The sequence below is a fragment of the Syngnathus typhle genome, linkage group LG1 (assembly GCF_033458585.1).
Source record: "Syngnathus typhle isolate RoL2023-S1 ecotype Sweden linkage group LG1, RoL_Styp_1.0, whole genome shotgun sequence".
Lineage (NCBI taxonomy): Eukaryota > Metazoa > Chordata > Actinopteri > Syngnathiformes > Syngnathidae > Syngnathus > Syngnathus typhle.
In genome coordinates, this window is record NC_083738.1 from 21096905 (window position 1) to 21113448 (window position 16544).

Consider the following 16544-nt stretch of genomic DNA (forward strand, 5'->3'; position numbering starts at 1 on the left):
AATGTGTCACTCACCGCGTCGCCTCTGAGCTATCTTGTCGTGATTTTCACTTGCGTACCCTGGGGGGGCATCACACATAAACTTAGCATATGGGTCCCATTAAAGCCATGAACTAGTCTGTCATTCACTGCTGTGTAAACACACATTCACTCGCAAACAGTGGCAGCAACATAAAATATTTCCTCAGAAATAAAACTATCATGTGAATTATAAATGCTACTTGTGAAAATAGTTCAGCTCATTCTTTTCTCTACTGGGGCTACACAGTGCTAGTTTGGTATTAAACTTTCATATCTGTTTTGAACTCAAAAGGAGTGCTCTATATAGTTTTTGTCTGTCCGTCTCAGCCACAACGAGCAGGAAATAATGACGCTTTAAATGCATGAATGGGACTTGACGGCCTTGCTGCCAAAAAGACGGATTGTTAAGGGAAGAAAAAAATTCCTGATTAGGATGTCATGTGTTTATTCACATGATAAAACCTGCATTGGACTGACCGTGAAAATAAAATAGTGCACTTCTCCAGCCAAAGAGAATAAAATGCATTGTAAGAAATGCTTTGTGCTGGATGGCGCTGATTTAACGCAGGACCGCCTTTGTAGATAAAAACCTCATGCGTGTGGCGCATTTTGTTATTAAGACCCATGAATTATTCACTGAGTAATTAAGAACAAAGATTTAGAAACGGTTTTAATGTTAACAAAAGTGGAAAAACAACCACCCTTTCTTAATGTGCATTTTTATCACTTCAGCCCAATGTAATTGCTTCCTAACTGGCTTGTGTCCCAGACAGCCACAAACTTGGGTCTTTTTTTCTTTTTTCAGCAAAAAGGCATTGCAACAAAATTGAAGATGCGTAATTATTCATAAATGAGCATATGAGTTTGAATGAATGTTGGTTTTCTATGTTTCCTGATGTGCAACCAGTTAATGTATGAGCCAGTTTACTGGTTTAAAATGACTTGTACCGTATTTTCCGGACGATAAGGCGCACCGGACTATAAGGCGCACCTTCAATGAATGGCCCATTTTAAAACTTTGTCCTTATATAAGGCGCACCGGACTATAAGGCGCACCATTAATGCATCATGTCAGATTTTTAATCCAAATCAAATCATTCTCCATTTTATCTTTTTTAGTTCAACTTCAGATGCAACAAATGACTTTATAATCACAAAATAATGATCCATAGTCTTTTTGATTCATGATTCATAGTCTTCAGCGGTCCACTTATGATTGATTTCATGACACAATGCTTTGGGCCAGTTTAAATTTAGGAATTTGGTCCACATATAAGGCGCACCAGACTATAAGGCGCACTGTCGGCTTTTGAGAAAATTTTCGGATTTTAGGTGCGCCTTATAGTCCGGAAGATACGGTAAATTGTTTTACTTGGTGCAAACAGTGATTAAACAATCAAACGTGAAATTTTTCAAATATTAGTTTATTACGCCTTTTCCAAACTTTGACTTTTGGCACGTCATTTAGCCAATTTTGCCTATATTTTTCATTCCAAAATCTCATGGCACACCATCAAACAAATTTCTGCATTGATCAGTGTGATTTTTTTTTAAATCGGCACAATTTTGGTAAACTATCAACTGTCAGCTAATGAGGTTGAATCGAAATGGGGCCGAGAAGGCTTCCCTGAGGAACACAGCAAGAGTCAATTCCTATAACCTATTTGTGCATATACAAAGCCTTGTCGGGAAATTTCAATTCCATCTTAAGTATTTTGTCTCCTGGCTTTGTGCGGTGTAAGAACACTTTCTTTATTTCTGGCATGCTTGAATACAGGAGTTCTTTGGAAAGTAGCGAGGTATCTCATTGGAATTCTCCTCCTAATGTTGCTCCTCTGACCAGTACCCGGTGCCCTTCCTGTACTTTCATTTTCCAGGTCACAGAGTGCTCTCCGCTGACAATAAATAGTCTGCAAAGCCAAGTTTTAGCATGGTTGCTGGGCTCTGTCCATTCTGCTCAGCTAAACCTTTACTTTGAGCTGCATGTCACTGCGATTTATTCACCCTTACGGTGGCAGTGTGGACTTCAAAAGACAACTGTTAAATGTGCCTTTTTTCAACCTATTTATCACATGCCTTGGTTCTCCAAAGTCAATTTCTGACTCCCTTTCCGCCTTTTTCCTCTCTAGGTGTTGCCCGCTAAACCGGAGAGCAGAATTCTTAAGTCGCCACCGCCGCCGCTGTCACCATTACTCCGCATCCAGGCCTCCCGCGCCCCTCCTCCCCCTTGTGCGGCGCAGCCAAAGAAGCGTTGGCTGGATTCCAGGGAGGCTCCGATCCTGCAGCCACTTCAGTCACGTCTTCACCGCTGGGTAACTATCAAACACGGACCGCTCCGCTCTTTAGACTTGCTAATCCGGGGTTACTCGTGTGTGTGCGTTCATGTATGTGTGTACTTGTAGGCATGCATTCTATTTGTCATAGAAAAGAGACATTTCCTCCAGCTGAGCATGAATGCATCACACTCAGATAAACAAACAGAGAAGCCAGAGGGCTCTTCTATTTTTTTTTTTTTTATATCAAAGCAGTTGTGTTTTCTAAGCATATTGTCTGGACCTCTACTCTGGCTCAAGGTGCCATCTACTCAACTGTGTCAAAGTCGGCATTTCGGTCTCAGTCAGGCGAAGAAAGAGAAGGGTTGAGAAAGAAATCCCCAAGCAACAGGGGGCGGGGGGGTAACACTGTGATTTAATGTTGATATGGCTGACAGCACATCAGATGTCCTTGTATTATGGAGACAATTTTTACAACAGCAATTCTCAACCGCTTTGCCAAATATTGTGGATAATTTGTGTATTTAAAAGAGTCAACCAGCACAATAGGGGGTGCACATAAGTGGTGCGGCGATGCACGTGAGCTCTGGAAATGGGAAGCTCCAGTTCAAATCTGTCTACCTTTGTGCACGAGCAAGAGTAAAAGTAGTAAACTCCCGCCAACTCGCCTGCCTGCCTGGCTGTCTCGATTTTTTGGGGCTTGGGAATAAGGGCAGGCCATCACTGAGCGGAAACGAGGGATGAGCAAGGAGCTTTGGGAAGGTCGCAAAAGGTGAGAGCTGGCAGTGTGTTGATCCGGATTGAGCTGGCGGCGATCGAGCGAGTAGTGTCGGCGCCCGGGCTTCTGTTGAGCGCACCGTGGGCAAAGAAATTAGCGGCGCTCACTCACTCATCCAAGCGGTGTGGCACGAGGGAACATTACTTCGCCTCAGCTACCGCACACAAGAGAGCCCGCTAAAACGCCGTCTGGCTCCCAGACATTGACTCTTTATTTTAGCTGCATGAGAGATTTGCTTTCCTCCTTTCTGTTATTTTCCCACCGGCTGCTGCTGCATTGTTTTTCATTCAGTTGATTCGCTGCTTGCATTAACTATCGACATGCCGCTCAGTATTTAAAACAGCTTTGTCACTGAACTTTAACAGTAAAGGGAAGACCTACCTGTTGAGATTTTGCCGTTCAAATATTTTTACAATTGAGTAGTCTACCGATTATGCTCTCAATTAATGTAGTAATCTGCTCAAAAGTGATGGTTCATCATTCAAGAAGAATATTAAACAATAGCAGGCCTTTTGAACAGCAAGAAATTGGATTTCATTCCTGGAAAGAATACATTTGTTTCAAATCCTTGTCAACAAAACTAAGCTAATTTATTGTAACTTGGCTTAACAGCTGTTTTCAAGACTGCCAGCCAATATGAACATTATGAATGATTTTTCAAGACTTACGTACAATAAAATCAGTTTTTTTTTTTTTAGGGGGGGGGGGGGGTTGTTGGAGCAGATTAATCACATTTCAATTCATCTATTATGTTGTATGAGCACATTGTGTTACAAGCTTGTCCACAGAGCCCAGGTTCGTAAATCAGAAGTCAAGATAAGGCTCAGCTCAGCCTATCTCACCCAACTGAATGTCCCCGAGTGAGTCAGTGTCACCCGCCCACCACGTTAACCCTCGGGATCCATTTTTCTCCTCTGCAATTTCTACTGTCTCATCTTACTAACTTCTGGTTATGGCTCCTCACTTATTTAAAAGCTCCTGGTCCGCTTACCGCCTCACTTTGTCCTGCGAGGCTTTTGTGGCAGTTAAGCCTGGTTGCGGCAGTCTTGTGTCATCTTCTGTCTCCATTTATTGCCCTTTTTGCTTAGCGTGTACTATATCTCTCCTTACATCTGCCTGCCTGCCCGTCATCAGCGGGCAACCCTGACTACTTTTCATGAAACCTTGACTCTGGGTTCTTCGAAATACAGTTATTACTCACCCATGTATATGTGTTAAGATATGAAAGAAACAATCATCTAAAAACCTCAGTATGATGTGAAATGTACCATATTTTCCGCACTATAAGGCACACCGGATTATAAGGCGCACCTTCAATGAATTACCCATTTTAAAACTTTGTCCATATATAAGGTGCACCGGATTATAAGGCGCACCTTCAATGAATGGCCCATTTTAAAACTTTGTCCATATATAAGGCGCACTGGATTATAAGGCGCACCTTCAATGAATGGCCCATTTTAAAACTTTGTCCATATATGTATAAGATATATACATTTGGCCCGCGGGCCGGACTTTGGACACGCCTGCTGTAGTGGCTCAATATTGGTCCATATATAAGGCGCACTTGATTATAAGGCGCACTGTCGGCTTTTGAGAAAATTGGAGGTTTTTAGGTGCGCCTTATAGTGTGGAAAATACGGTAAATAAGTGGCAGCTCTGTGAGTGAGTGAGTGAGTGAGTGAGTGAGTGAGTGAGTGAGTGAGTGAGTGAGTGAGTGAGTGAGTGAGTGAGTGAGTGAGTGAGTGAGTGAGTGAGTGAGTGAGCATGTGTGGGAGGCAAAGGCTGCTGCTTTATTTCCTGCATCTCAATGTTCTCATTTGAGGAAACAAGAATTCATACCGAGCCGGGTTTGCCAAGCGTGGGTCATTGGTGTGATGGAGAGAGAATGGAGGCTGGTGGCGTGTAGAAGGTGCCGCATTCATGTACGCTACAGCGTATGTAAATGTACAGTGTGTGCGTGTAATATTCCATCCAAGTCAGCAGGCAAGCTCTCACATAAGATTAACAGGAGCTGACATTTCCTTCATTGGAGACAGATGCTCGCTCCGCTTGCCCTCGGTGCATTTCCCCGTCGCTACGTCCAAATTACATTTCTTCTCAGGCTAAAGATATTACCCCCTCTACACCACACACACGCACACACTTTGACTCTGCCTGTAGAAATACCTGTTCTTCAATTAATTAGGATTGTGGTATTTCTATTACAGATCAGTGTGCTGAGGGAGAGGACAGCTTCAGATCAGAGGCTCGCTTTGTGCCCTAATGAAGCCAATTGGCCTGAGTGCACACTTTCACCAAAGACAAATGAGCAACAGAAAATGTAGAAGCTGAGCATATGCAGTTGAACTAATAAGATGGCAACAATAAAATCTCAAAAGTGTTGGTAAATGGGCTTTTTGATGAAATTTCACAGCAATCTTCAAGTGACCGGGTGAGTTTTGTAGATACAAATTCTCGTCTGGACGATATTTTGCTTTGGGTCACAAGAAAATACGAGCAGCTTTAAGTCAGCTATGAACTCAACTCAGTCACTTACAGTAAGCGGGAAACTCGTCTTCGTTTTTGCACCCGAGAAGCCTCCGCCATGAATTTATCATGATGCACAAATTTGATCAGAAATTATGTCATGGTTCTAGAATATACAATATAATTATTGCTACTATTATTATTTTAAACTAAAAACGTATTACAATAATGTAATATTAATTGGAGGGGTGCTGAAACAGATTCATAACATTCCCATATTTTTCACTGGAGAAAGATCATTGTTTTGAGTTAAGAGTGGGCTCACAGAATGGATTCAATTCATATCTCAAAGCATACCTGCAGTTGTTCCAGCTGAGCTGGGAGAAGACCTGTGAGTATTGTTGCATGCTACGATTGTATGTGTTGCTGTTCCGTATGTGTTCAAACGAACATCGTAAAGCCAAGCACACGTCGCCTCTTATTTGAAAAACTGCGCGAGCGGCGGGTCTTCTTTTCGTTTCCTCATATCATACAAGAGTGAGAACAAGTGCGAAAGAACACTTTAAAAAGTGTGTTTTAATAGGGGCAAGTGTGCTTTTAGGAGTTCAAACGTGTCAAAATTCAAAACGTCACGGTTGAATTCTGTTTTGTAGCTTATCTAACGAGTAAGCAACTGACAGCGAGCATTGCGCTAGAGCTCTCTCCAGTGCTTAAAATAAACATTTCCAAGTACACTATGTCCAAGACAGCCAGATTAGATTTGAAGAATGTTTTCCAAGAGGCATTATTCATGGAGCATGGAGCAAATGAATGACATTTTGCATATAGCGCGGTTTACAAACACATGTAATGTAGCGCACTGGAGTGAAAGCGAGGGATTTATGTTAAAGTGCGGAACACTTAGATGGATGTGGACATCACTTATGCATAAATAAAGAGCATGTCTCCGGTGTGTCACCGAAGGCCACGGCAAGGAAATGTGACAATAATTTATGCATAAGTACTGTCATTGTGTAGGAGTGGGACAAGTCACACGACCAGCTCGAGCATGTGGAGTCGGGTTCATCTCTCATGAGAACCTTACTTAAAAGCAAGGCATGTCTCCTCGAAACTGACTTGACTCTTAGATGCATTTGCAGTTCTTTTAGATGAGATGTACTTTCAAAGCTGTGCTGGAAATGTACATACCGTTCAGGTGGAATTTAACACGTGATTCCAGGATTTTCTTTTAACCCGAAATGATTTGGCGTTCCCCAAAATGACCCGTAAAAGATCGGTGATTGTTGCTGGGATGGATGGATGGATGGTTCCATGGGTAGATCGTCATGCGCTAACGAAATACCCCTCTTTGGGGGTAATTTTGCCCAGTTTTGATCTTGTACTCGTTTTCCTGATTCCTACAGCGTCAGTCGATACAATTGTTCGCTTAATTGGCTCTTTTGCAGTGGCACACTTGATGACCTGTCATGAATGTGGTTGGGAACCTCTGACATCCAGCCTTGACAAATGCTGTTGATAGCGCCCTTTTTTTTTTCTCGAGCAGATGAGGCCATTAGAGTGTATTGGAGCAGCTTCGGCTTGATGCGGATGCACGCGCAGCGCTGTCACTCCGTGGCGTCGTTTGCCTCAGCAACACGGCTATTGATCTGGCTGCCGTCTTTACAGCACATGTGCAAATATGTTTGTTTGAACTGCGTGTGCGCCTTCAGCGCTTGTGTAGACTGTGTCAGCGCAGCTTCAGTCAGCTCGCACTTAACATTCTGTAGACAGCTTCAGCGGGCTTAACACCTTTCAGCGACAAAACTAGGCAACGCAATACTCGGGAGCAATGCTTGCTTGGTACCTGTTAGTCGTCACAGGGCGACTGGAGTGCCCTTCATTAGTGAGAATTTAATCCCCGCTTGCATGTAGTGGTGGATGCAGGGTCTTCTAGCAATTTGCTGGAGAAGGTGATTTGTGTGCTGGAAAAAGGGCATGTTGTTAAATCATAAATAAATTGTATGACACAAAACAACTGCATCGTGGAATTGTGGTTAGTAGTTCGGTTTGTTTAGTTGGTTAGTTTTTAGCTTGCTTCTGGATCCATTTAAAATGTTTCTCAGGGCATCAAATCCATGGCAACTGGATTGTTCAGGTTGTTTTGGAAGACAGGATTGATGAGTTCATGCACACACGTTATTAGGATAGGGCTCTACTTGCAACTGATTCAGTTTCCAGAAACGTTAGAAATGTTTCCGTATTTTGAGTTAAGACGAACAGACTTATTTCATGTTTGACAAGCTATTTTAGCTCGGCTTTTACGTGAACATAGCTTGCCCGCCTGTGGTTTTTGTAGTGATGAATAAAATACAAATCGGCAGTTGCCTTTTGTTTGATATACGTATTTCCTGATTTGATCAAAACCTAATCCTTGAATCCAATGATAGAAGTAATCTTCAGAGTGCCACCCGTGATATTCGTTTCATGAGGTAGCCTCTGAACTCCACATCGTACTGCAATGTTTGTGCGCCCAATACAAAATAACTTTTGTTTTTTTATAACAATAGCTGCATATTTTGGAAATGCTCATAAACAGTAAAAAAAAATTTGTAAAGTTGTCTCATTCAAACCTACGTTAGTCAAGTTGAGTCTGTTTAGAAGTCTCAGGACCTAACTGGTGACTTATGACCCCTCTGCTCACTTTGACTTGAAACTTTTCCTTTACATTATTTAAACGTTGAAGACGTTAGAAAACTCACCCACTGAGTTACTCACGGATAGCTCGGGGATTCTCACACTCGCACAATTTGAGGAAGACTGCATCAAAGCATAACTCAATCATTCCAACCAGGTCAGGAAATTGGAGTCAAAAAATCCTCTTGTCTCAGAAGCAAGAATACCCCCCCCGAAGCCCCGCATTAAGTCCGAAATCTAGTTTTCACTTGAGAAACTTCACTCTGGTCTATCCGCTGATATGAACAGCGACAGCATGTGCGCTTCAATCATCTTGAGGTAATGAGTTGGCTCACACTGCCAAGAATGGATTGCGATGTTGTGAGTGGACTGACTTGCTGGCCCACTTGAGGCCCTCTCATGTCTGACTGGAGGTTTGATCTGTGCAGGAGGACATTGCTTTAATGTAAAGCCTCGCAGAAGGGTGACTTCGACTTTGAGTGAGTGGCAACACGCATCCTAGCGCTCAGGCCGCCCGTGTTGTTGGGAGTTATGTGTCTCAAGTAAATTGAACAAACAAGTTAATAAAATCCCTCTGCAATTTGTTACGAGGGAGAGCGCTGAAGTTGACAGGCTTGTGTGACACGGGCCCTTATTTGAGCGCCCAAGGACTTGTCATTGAGATACCTTGGCATTGGAGCAAATGTCCCACAGCGTTGAAAAGTTTTGACGCAATGAGCCTTTGATTCCAAATCCACGTTGTATCCTGCCAATTGTCTTGACTAATATGTTGTTGTTCAAAGAAGCAAAAGCCTGAGCCAAGTCTCTTCTTTTCAAATGTAACAATTCAGGTTTTTATTGAGGCAGCTCGCTTGAATTTACTGGCTTATGTTTACGGCCCGCTTGTTTGGTCCAATTTTTCCGTGTGAAGTTGCTGTAGTGATCACTTAGGATTGCAAGTCAAATTAAACAATGTTGACAAACTGTCTTTCATATTACTTCGTGGTTCATTCATAAAAAGGAGGAAAAAATCAAATAAAAGAAATAGATAAAAAAGCTATAAATATTAATATAGATAAGAAATAATAATAAGAAATTAATATTAAAATATTAAACAATATTAAATGTATTTATTAATCATTAATTAATTAATTTAGTTTTTGATTTATTAAAATGTTTTCAGTTGTAAATTCCAGTATACTCGTTTTCTTATATTTAATTGTCTGGTCGTGACATTTTATTTCAAATCTTGTCTCAGCAAAGGCGAGAAAACACAGCCCGAGATGAATAAATGTTTAGACTGCTTTGTGGATAGACACTGGGCGTTGACAGTTTCACCTCATCTGAATTGGACTCTGGGTTGCGACGTAATGTTGGCGTGCGGGGCAGACGGCGGTGGCAACCTGTAATTGACAACGCTGCCACAGCACCTGCCTCTCTCCTCTGGGGGGGTATTGATGCTTGGTAGAATAGCGTGACTAGAGATGACACACGCGCACACACGCGCACACACACGGACTCACACACGGTCACCAGGGGACAGCCGGTATTTGGCAATGCACCTCGTTGGTCTCCAGAGGGTTCCTATTGGAGTGAAACTGTTTTGTTTTGCTTAAACACCTCCATTTTTTATGCCGAAACACAGCCTGTGCGGCATAAAAGTCTTGTTTTATTTATTGACCTGTGACCTTAAAAGTAATGCGTTGGAACTTGTGAAGGTGCATTTCACTCTTTGCTTTGTTTACTGCCAAATTGCCAGTATAAAGTAAGCAATATGGAAAATGGAGGTATACCGTAGAGGTTTGTTTTTTTAATGAAGAAAGAAAAGCAGTTGAACTTCATCAGAAGAAATAAGGCAAGTCCCAACTGTGAGAAACAAAAAGAATCAAAGCAAAACTGAAATACTTCTTTGTCATTTGCTTATACAACATGCCAAGAGAAAAAAAAATACACTTTTTTCTTAGGGTATTGTTTTAGGACCTTATTGCACGGCCCTTAGGGCTATTGTCCAATGCCATTGTCAAACTGAAGGGACGAGCAGCTTTGTGCTTGTTTATTTGTCCAGACAGCTGCTCTGTGCAAGGTTACATTTGCATTTTAATATGAGAGTCGTGTTGAAGTTCAGTCGTTACAAAATACACATGAGGTTTTATAGCCGAGTGTAGTGATGTTGGAATTTGACCAGTGAATAAAAAAGGAGAGAGAAGCTATGGTAATAATGAAAAGAAAAAAAAACATTCCACTTGTCGTATTTGGTGAGTTGGGCTCAAAGGAGTGCCGAGGCGCATCTGACACGCAGATTGTGGCAATCAGTGCCCAAGTGGTGGCATGTTCAGAAATATCCACCGTTTCTTTCGGAGAACGGAGGAAGGCAATGGTGGTTTAAATAAAACACTGCATACTTGAACGCCCTCCTTTCCGCTCTCGCTCTCCTCCATGTTTGTTCTTCCTGCATTACTCTTCACACTTTATGACTGGTGAACCACTGCCATTCGAGTCAGGTTTACAGAACGAGAAAAAGTGCTTCTTTTGCCATTCATTTACCAGCATGACATTAATAAATTGGCATTTTTCTGACCAAATAGATCTTCTTGGTCAGTCTTCTCAAAGCCATATCTCACAGGGCAGTAAAGGCTTCCTAGTGTTAGCGAACGTAGCAAATGCTTTTTAATTTTATACGTCATTATTGCAGGTCGCAAACAATCTTCCTTGGACAAAATTTGGTGGCGACAAGAAGAACTTGTAGCTAACAACAACTCGTCCCTGCCATTTGCGTCTTTTCCTTGTCAAGCGTGTCCCATTCGAGTCCTTCATCCATCCGTTACATTTTCCCTCCCAATCAATGACAGCAGCCTCATTGTCACGCCGCTGTCAGGTTGCCGGCGACAACTCCACTAATAAGAATACAAAGATATGAGACAGAAAAACAGCGTGGCCTAACAACTTCTACCTTTTTTGTCGAGGTTGAAACACAAGCGACGACAATGGAGACGGTGGAGAGTAAAAAATGGTGCCGATAACTGGGAGCGTGTGTTGAATGGGAGTTCTGCACTCAGATGGATGTTCAAACGCTAATGACCCCAACACCCCCGCTTGTTTCTCAGTTCCCACTATTTCTAATTTGGGTAGGAATTCTGTTGGATTTTGCCGCTTCTCTTTTCCCCTCCGAATTATTCCATGAATAGAACATAAAAGCCACTTTCAAAGAAAAGAAAGCGAAGCTTAGTCTATGATGGAGCGTTTGTGCTGCCATTCGATTGACGTCTTTGTTAGCTGAGACCGTACAAGGTGTGTGCATCTCTCCAATAAAAGACTATTAGATAGTCGTCTCGATACATGGGTACGATTCAAGGACAATTTTTCAAAGTGGACTGATTGGATTTGATGCGAGAGGCTATGATGCGATGAGTTTCTTTCCATTTTACATATGTTGCTATATTTCTGCTATAATAAAAAAAAAGAATTGTATCAAAAGGCACTGCTGTAATTACCGTTTTTTTCCGTGTATAGTGCGCCCCCATGTATAGTACGCACCCCTAAAAATGGCATGCTGATGCTGGAAAAAAGCTTGTACCCATGTATAATACGCACCCAATTTTTATGAATTTTTTTTAAAAAAAAATTTAATTTTTTTTTTTTTTTTTTTTTTTTTTTAAAGTCCCAATGATCGTCACACACGCAGGGAGGCAATGGGTCCCATTTTTATAGTCTTTGGTATGGTCTTAACTAGGCTGGATGTAATTTTTTTTGTTGGCGTTGATTTCTCCGACTGCCCTTAAACGCACCACCGCGCTCCGTGCGCATGGAGCGTGTTTGAAGTGAACAGCAGAGAAGAAAGGAACAAGGCAAAGTGTTGTGAAATAAAATATTACCTGTAATACGGATTTAGGTAGAGAACTGAACTCTCGCTCTTTATATAGCTGACGTGTCTTGCTCATCCGTTCTGCGCATCTGTAATGGCGGCCTCCGTATGATATCCGGTTTGCGTGTGTGCGAGAGCGAGAGAGAGCGAGAGAGAAAGCGTGCGAGAGAACGCTCAACCGTAGCGCGCCGCCGACCGCCCAACTGCACCGGGCTGGTCGATTAGTGTGACAGAGCCGTCGCTGAAATTTAGAAGATATTTTTAAAGTCCTGATGTACTTTCTAAAATTTAAGTGGACCTCAGTGCGCACTGCGCAGGGAGCTTAATTTGGTGCGGTCGCGCAACCGCAGCGCGCCGGGCGCTCACTGTCGCATTGCTTAAAGAGCGCCTTTGTGTTTTAGGATGAACAGCAGAGACCAAAGGAACAAGGCAAAGTGTTGTGAAATAAAATATTACCTGTAATACGCATTTTGTTATTTGCTGATTGAAACTGCTAATTAAACTGTGAATTGAAACTAATAGGAAGAAAACAACTCTCGCTCTTTATATAGCTGACGTGTCTTGCGCATCCGTTCTGTGCATTTTATTTCACAACACTTTGCCTTTCTTCTCTGCTGTTCACTTCAAACACGCTCCATGCGACCGCAATGCTCTCGTATCAGACGCTTGCTCGATCACCTGCTCGTTTGCTGTCCCGTGCGCGCACGAAGCGCGGTGGTGCGTTTACGGGCAGTCGGAGAAATCAACGCCAACAAAAAAAATTACATCCAGCCTAGTTAAGACCATACCAAAGACTATAAAAATGGGACCCATTGCCTCCCTGCGTGTGTGACGATCATTGGGACTTAAAAAAAAAAAAAAAAAAAAAAAAATTAAAAAAAAAAATATTTTTTTTTTTTTTTTTTTTTTTTGTACCCATGTATAATGCGCACCCCAGATTTTAGGACAATAAATTAGTAAAATTTTGCGCACTATACACGGAAAAAAACGGTATGTTGAATCAGTTTTTCTTGATTTTCTTAATAAATCTGTTTTCAACTTCACCACAAAGTTGCCAAATTACACCACTATGGAGACATGCGCACACATTTTGGAATAGTTCAGCAAGCAAAGATTTACTTGCTTGTCTATTTTCACTCTTGAGGGTAGGCAGGCTCCCCGTAGATTTGAAAACAAGCAATTAAAAAAGTCAACGTCCCATATGTCCCCCTAAAAGTCAACACATTACATGTTTTAATGTATTGGAGAGTGACTTTTCCTGTCTTTTAATTCGTAGCGTCTCATACCTGTCTCCCAAAGGCAATTAAATATGTTGCCACAAACACAAACAAGCTTCTTCAATTCCAGCTCACCGACAGTTGGCATGCCCATAAAAGTTGGATGTACTACTGACGACTACGCTCACCTCTAAAGCGGTGCCACCGCTGCCTCCGTGTCTCCGCAGAGAGGCGAGAGGATGCACTGTGATGGGGGATGTTGTGAGTGGGGGCAGACTGGTTTCTATTTTGGTGCTTTGCACATACCATGTCCTGTTTTCCTGCTTCTGTAGAGCCCTTCCATTTAATCATGTCTCTAGTCACTGCAGAAGACAAAAAAAAAAAAAAAACTGTGGTGGCTCGAGAAATCTTGAGATCATCTTTGGAAATGGAAATGCCTTAAATCCATTCAAGCCCCTCAGCACAAAAACAGCAGAGTCAGATTATTCGCCATTTGTGGAAGACCACATTGGGAAAGACTTTGCGAGAGCTCAAAAAACGCTTAAGACAAGAAAATAGAAAATCAATAAACAGATACAATAAATAAAAAGGACTATTTGCCCCATTTCCCCACTGTGGGATAAATAAAGTTCTATCAATACATCAATGAATATGCTGACGGTCACATAAAAAAAATGCATACTAGAAAAGTGCAAGGTGCCCGCCACTGGCGCCTGCAGGAGCACAGTAAAATAAAAACGAAATTAAGTTTAAAAAAATTAATCGTGCAGCTTTAGTTCGTTCAGCAACCATGTCAAGTATTTTTAAAAAGAATAACAGCACTCTATAATATGTTTTTCTGCTTCAGAAAAACTGGTGAGCATCAGTTGCCATCAAGTGGCAAAATGACCGCCCGTTGAGATGGATAAAACCAGCAGAATTTTGCCTGTTTAATTCATATCCCACAAATGAAACATTAAACATAAAAGTATTTGGGCTGCAAAGAACATATTACTACAAATAAAATATTGAGGTTGACTGTTCTTTTAATGATCAAACGGGGAATTGTTGTTTGTATTCTCAAAACTAAAACCTGCACCAAAGCTAATGAAAACGTGTCATGTAACTTTTATGAAAATCACACAGTTTAAACCACAAAACCAGAAAAAGACTCACAAATCAATTCCTCTTGCTTTAGCGCTGGTCTGATGTAACTAGATGCATGTGGCAAAATCTTCATTTTGGATCATGACAGACTAATGGTATTGTTTACCCAGCGAGTTGCCCCGCGGAGGCGGATGCTTTACGAGTGTGGTTAGACGAATGATTAAAGACTCGCTTCCCACTGGGGCTCGGCTCTCATTGAAACAGAATTGAGTGTTTCCCACCGTCATCTGGGAGTGCGGCAAGTGTATATTTTAGGCATGGCTTCTCAAACGTTTCCTCCAAACAATTTTGCCGACCCCCAAACTCCGGCTGGTGATTTAAAGTATCAAGTTATCTTGAAAATATGCTAAACTGGAGGATTGTTTTGAATGAAATATTCAGGCGACCGGAAAATTGCTCCAATGGCTTCTAATCAGAAAATATCAACTTGGCCTTCCTGCTCCCCCCCCTCACAGCAGCTGGCAAGTGATTTCCATGGTGGAAATCACATGTCGCGCTTGTGCTGGAAATACCTTAATCGGACTTCAGAGCGCCGCTCCCAACAGCATCTGTTTGCGCTGTTGTACATTACATAATAAAGCGAGATGGATAATTAAGAGAGTGAAAGCTACTTGGGTCAAAGCCCGCAAGAGCTCTGGCAGAGTTTGGCTGGGAATTGAACGGTAATTATTTCATGAGCTCTTGTCAGTGTGCTGCTTTGTGTGCCTGCGTAAATGTGTATGTGTGTCGACTACAAGTCCCAACTGAAACACTTTCACATACACAATCAAAAAGATTCTTACACACTCACAAATCCTCGTAAAGAAATCTACACTTAATATACATTAGGTACTTTAGTAAGCATTTTATTTGCGTTCATGAGAACATTTCAGTTTTGTGTATCAGCACATTTCAGCAGTGTATGAGAATGGGAAAAATAATCCGTAAAAATGCAATTTTTATAATAATGATAATAATAATAATACATCTTATTTATAAGGCGCCTTTTAAGGCACTCAAGGTCACCGTACAGACATAAGATAGCATAAAAAATGACCGGAGAGCAGCGGCAGCAAGTCGCGGCAGCGTTCAATCACATCCAGCAGTCACAATTACAGCATATTATTGGGATTAAAAAAAACAACAACTTTGTGTTTGCGCGCGAGTTTTTTGTAGTTTGTGTTTTTAAGAATGAATGTGAAAATGTTTCAGTTGTCTGTGTGTGTATGTGTGTGTGTGTGTGTGTGTGTGCGCGCGCGTGGGAGCATTTTGGTATTTTTTGTGTGTGTTTCAGTAATGCGTATGAGCGTGTGTGAACCAGAGTATTTCAGTTGTGTGTGTGTGTGTCTGAGAGCAGCAAGGGCAGAAACAACCGAGTGGTTGGCTGCTGTCAGACTTGGCAGAGGTGACAAGCAGGTGCACGGTAATGGAAAGCATCAAGCATTTTTTTCTTGTATTGATTCCAAAGACGAGACTGACTTTGCATGTTGTCGCACCGCATTAATGTGCAAACGTGTGACACTTTGTTACTACGTTCAATCGCTGCAGTGGGAACATCTGCACCAGCTTGTCAAATGATTCAAATTCACTGATTTTATTCACTGCAAATATCGGGTTCTTTAAATCTTGTCTGATATTCTATTCTTTGTACGAGACAATGTATCCCACAAACAGCTTGAAAAAGGGACTGTTTTGAGAGAGTGATGGGTTTGCTGTAATTCGTGATCCTTTGGGTACTTTGACAAATATTTTATGAGACACCTGGGAAATGTTGTCACAATGGCATAGTCCCGTATTAAAGATTGATTGACGCAAGATGTTATTTTTCTTCCCACTGAGTAATCTGTTCTTCTCTACTGCAATTGCTTTTGAAGTCCAAACAATTTTTTTAACATTAAACTCAAGATTGCTAAAAGTAGAAATATGCTTTGTCCTCGAATGACATGAAACACTCAATTAAAGTTTTTCTTCCTGACATTTAACACAAAACACAACCATTATTCCTGTTCAGACCATGACTGAAATAGTTTGCGTTGATGACGGTTTATCATTTATAACAGCCCCTGCCGATTTATCATCCGTCGCTATTATCATGAGGGCGGCTGGAAAACACATTAAGGCAGCGTTCCTAAATGTCAGGTCAGTCCT

At 41.7% G+C, this 16544-nt stretch overlaps 1 protein-coding gene across 1 annotated transcript in view; it reads left to right on the forward strand.

Moving 5' to 3' along the window:
* The first annotated feature begins 2198 nt into the window (after positions 1-2198).
* drp2 (dystrophin related protein 2) overlaps positions 2199-16544 on the forward strand; it is a 78484-nt gene continuing 64138 nt past the window's right edge. Inside the window, exon 1 of the mRNA XM_061290863.1 lies at positions 2199-2332. The gene's annotated coding sequence lies outside the window, so the exon portion shown is untranslated. The remainder of the gene's footprint in view (positions 2333-16544) is intronic.